This window comes from Branchiostoma floridae, chromosome 12, assembly GCF_000003815.2.
Source record: "Branchiostoma floridae strain S238N-H82 chromosome 12, Bfl_VNyyK, whole genome shotgun sequence".
Classification (NCBI taxonomy): Eukaryota; Metazoa; Chordata; class Leptocardii; order Amphioxiformes; family Branchiostomatidae; genus Branchiostoma; species Branchiostoma floridae.
In genome coordinates, this window is record NC_049990.1 from 2,070,786 (window position 1) to 2,075,398 (window position 4,613).

Below are 4,613 nucleotides of genomic sequence, written 5' to 3' on the forward strand. Positions count from 1 at the left end.
GTCAGAGGGGCGAGTCCCACAGAGATCAGTACGGCAATGCCGGCGGCGATACAGCTGCGGTGGGACCGGATGAAGCTACAGAGAGTACGGCGCCTTGCTCCACCCGGATACGTGCGGTCTACGAGAAAAAAAAAGAACTGAAGATCAACTCCAAAAGTCAATGCATAAATTAACAAAAGGAATGACACAGGAAGAACATAAGACAATGACAAGATTTAAAGTTTTCGTTGCGGGAGCAGTGTATCTTAGACTGCATATTGTGAATTTCATTAAGGCATGTCAATCACTATGACAATAATAGCATATCCATATGATATATTTTTCCTCGTTATCGGTATCCATTTATCACTCTATACGTATATCGAAGGTAGAAAAATATAGAACATAATCTAAATTCAAGGTCATCAATATCGATGGATCATCTCGCACAGAAAATTGTTTCCTGGTGATACAAATTTGCACCTTATATTGTAGGCTACAAAATCATCGGGTACCTGCTGACGTGCACGTTGCGTAACCTTTCACCACCTCGGCTTTTTCGTACGTGTGTGAAGACGCTTCTTGGTCTTCTTGCAACTTGTCAGAAGGGCCGTTGCCATGGCGGACACGCCCGCGGCACCCCATTCTGTTATTATTATCATGAAGGTTTGTTAATCATGGGGCATGATTTGCGAATACGTTCGGTTGATCAGTGCCTTCTTATGGACTGAGGCCGTATGATTAGCGAAGAGTTCGCGATGGGATAATCAGGAGTCGGGGTCAACAACCCGTGATGCTGACCCAACATGGCGGCGCCCACAGATCGGACAGAAGGTGTGTGGCGGTCGGCGATATGAGCCTGGAAACTCCTTTCCAAGCATATTCATTCTACGGGTTCAACAGGTAGGTCCTATAATCCTGGCTTCAGTTTTCTCTTTGATAACCAACAATGAAGTATGGAAAAATCATGGTTTGAAAACCCGAAGTAGCTCATGGGTAACACTCACGGTCATCTCGCCCCAAGAAAAATCATTTTGTAAGCCCTGAGCGGTTTATATACTGACGTTGTGGTCACTATATACCCAACTTTCCTTGTCTACTACTACTACTTGTATCTTAGGTGGTAAAACTAGTCTGCGAATAGTGACACAGCCGGGTGCCTAGCCTGGTAATTATAACTATGCCATCGGGAGCTGGTCGCTATCTCTACGGGGCTGAGAGAGTGGCCCGTCCGCCCAGTTCACCAGCGCACGCCAGGGAACTTTTACGGGGTTAGGTTATTTACAACGCAAAAGCCAAGGTAAACCCCTCTGGTACCGAAGTCTCATAGGACATCTAATCAGACACATGCCGACTGGGCCGTCAAACACCCCTTATATCATAATTATAACGAAGCCGACCAGAGGAGAATGGTGACCTGACCTGTTTAATACTGTAATTTAACTTAATGTAAGTTCAGGGCTCGAATTTCGAGTCGAAATACATTTTTCTGCATACATGCACTGGTGCATGTAACATTGAAAACTACCTGCACCAAACAAATTTTACCTGCACCACTCTGAATTAGGAAGTATGGACCATACTAAAATTGTTGAGGAACCATTGCTATTTCTTCTTTTATACTTTATTAGGTAGGTGGTAACATTCAATGCAGCTAATAACAAACAACATACACCACGTTACATCAATGACATTTATGTATAAAAGCCAATGCATGGACCAGTGCAGGTTTGGTGCAGGTAGACACCAGAAATACCTGCACAGCTACAATTTTACCTGCACTAACCTGCATATATGCAGGTGGTATTTTGACCCCTGAAGTTATAAATTAAGTTTAGAGAGTTCCTCAGGCCAGGTATGAATGGCTGGATAAAGGGATATAAGCAATTGAGATACAAACAATTTCTATAATTCATGTAACAGTGAGATTCAAACGCCATTAACTAACCAGTCCAATGGGTCCAAAAAAACCTTTTGGCCTAGTGGTTATGGTGCTTGGTTCGTTAGTTGGTCAGCCTGGGTTCATTATTCCTGCAGTGAGCCAGGAGACTGTTTCTACTCGCATCATCACGTGATGGTGTGTCCTAGTGCACAATAAATTTTGGATAACAAATAATGTCTTCTTCTTCCTTTGAGTGCCATACCTGATTAGGTTGAGGGCTCAGGCACTGGGGTGAGGGTGGGGTAATTTTCTAGGTGTACAGTGTAGATGCAGGTGGTTTGTGGGGCTGGTTGGTGGCTGGTGGCTTTTGGCTCCTCAGTGGGCAGGGGCTCCACTCCCTGACCAGCACTCTGCTGTGTGGTGGCAAGAACCTGCAGCCTTTGGTTGAAGTAAATGACTGGTATGGAGGGCATTCTTATATGCCTCCCAGTTTTTGGCGTGGACTATATATTCCGGGAGGGCATTCCAATCGCGTGATGTTTGATGTAAAAAGAATATCGGTGGTAATCAGTTCTTGATGAAGGAATCCAAAATGCCAGGCTGTTATCTGTGTTCAACCTAAAGCATCTAATTACATTACACAAAAGAGTTGACTGTCTGTTTCTTTAAGTAGCTCACTAAGGGTGGGTACCGGTTTTTCTTAATGTTAATGGACCGGTCCAGAAAAAAACGAACCTGAAAAAAATTGGTGGACCGGTTGTTGGACCTATTGGAAAATGAACAGGCATTCACACGTTTTGGGGCCTACCGGTCAATGAAAATAACAAGAGCGAAGTAGAATAGAGCCTATAGTCAGTTTTACAGTCAGTCGTACAGAGGCAGTTAGCCTTGTAGGATTTTAAAAAGCCAGTGGGAATCAAACACTCCACAAAACAGATTTCTTTGTAGCGAAATATGGACCGTTGTTTTGAGTATTGTCCATTCACAAGTTTCGACATACTGAATCAGGTCCAGGTTCAGGTTCAGGTCCAGACCAGGACCTGATCCTCTGGACCTGAACCGGACCTCGGTACCCACCCCTTATAATACAAATGTAGCTCACTAATATTGCCTTGTGGAAAAGTGCATTCAAACCAGTCAATATATCAAAAGCTAAGTTTGTTTGAGATTAGGAAGGTTAACCTAGGATGATGCAGTGAACATCACAGGACATCCTTTGATTGTGGTGTTATATATATATATATATATATCATATACTTGCATCATTGAATTTATAACCTCCTCGCTTGCATATACGATACAGGAAGCAAAATATGCCCTCCTCAATAAGTGATGAAATCATGAAACACAGATGTGCTACTTGCATACATTGTAATATTGATGTTTAAACTTTAATTGTATTGTCTGCTTAATCCTTGAGCAAATCTGTGACTGTTATTATGATAGTTTACTTCAAATGCTAAGTTTGTTGAAATGATGATTGATAGGAATCCTGTTCTCACTTAAACAATATACAAAATGCTGTTGCCAGGATTTATGACTTGATATGGAGACAGTTATAGGCAACACCAAGTTGCTTTCTTCATTTTCCACATCACCTATTGTGTTTTATGATTCACCACATCTCTATTATTGATGGCTTGGAATTTATAGCCATGGGGAAAAAAGGCCACTGATATGAAGTATTGAGATATCAGCCAAAAATGTGACATTTCACTTCCCAGGCTTTTTAATGAATGAACGAATGAAGACCTTTATTGAACAGTTTTGCCCAACCGAGCTAGGTACAGGTCACAACAAGTCAAAACATGTATATACATAAAAGTATCACAAATCTAGTCTAACACAGAAGTTCTAATAGTTTGGCAGGTAAAGCCAAATTGGCTGAGGCCCTGACAGATGATGTCACTCAGATGGCACCAAGGAGGTTTTTTTTTTTACCTCCTTGGCTTACTCATTGCTTTCGTACACTGTGTAAGGTGGTTTCTACCTGTCACCCAAATCAGGCAATTTCAAACCTAAAATCCCTATATAATGAGAACAAGTCAGAAACTCCATTGGAGGTATGCTTATTGTCTAACTCAGTTGTGATATTCATGTCAGTTCCCCATGCCCACACCCTTGAAACTCCTTTCTTCCCCTATACAACAAATGTATCTTGCTATATACCAGATAGAAATTTTTTGCAGTACCTCGTAATTGTTACCGTACCCCCTGGAAATACTGACTGTATTCAATAATTCTTAACGTTCCCGCTAGAAATTCTTGCTGTACCTGTTCTCCATCCACAGGTGTAGCACAGTGGTATCTGTTATGGTATGATTTATCAGGCATGACAAGACATACTAGGAATGTGTACGGGTGCTCGGCAGTGAAATCAGTACCATCCTTGTTTTGAAAGCCTCTCCATGTCATGTTCTCTGCATAAGATACCTGAAACCTTTAGTTTACTCTGTTTTGATATTCAATTGTCCCTGTTATGCTGTTCAGGTCTGGACTTGTACCTAAACCTCTGTAACTGATTACTGTACCAGTACCTGATAGTACATCTACATGTAGTTACACATCCCTAGCTAGTTCATTCAAATACCCTTATGATAAATGACTCCCCCACTACCAACTGACTGGTCACTAATTTCCATAGTCTATGCAGGGACATTAACTTTTGACACTGTTTCACAGCTGAAACTCAACTTTGCAGAAAAACGTGGAAAGCCAGAGTTAGGGTCAATATGATTATTATGATAAATCA

At 41.7% G+C, this 4,613-nt stretch overlaps 1 protein-coding gene and 1 long non-coding RNA gene across 2 annotated transcripts in view; one reads left to right on the top strand and one right to left on the bottom strand.

Annotated features, from left to right (window-relative positions):
- LOC118427958 (zinc finger protein 729-like) overlaps positions 1 to 4,613 on the bottom strand; it is a 64,873-nt gene that overhangs the window by 21,643 nt on the left and 38,617 nt on the right. The gene's annotated exons all lie outside the window — the stretch shown is intronic.
- The window catches only part of LOC118427859, an 8,016-nt gene continuing 4,024 nt past the window's right edge, over positions 622 to 4,613 (top strand). The window contains exon 1 of the long non-coding RNA XR_004832589.1: positions 622 to 882. This is a non-coding gene — a long non-coding RNA (uncharacterized LOC118427859). The remainder of the gene's footprint in view (positions 883 to 4,613) is intronic.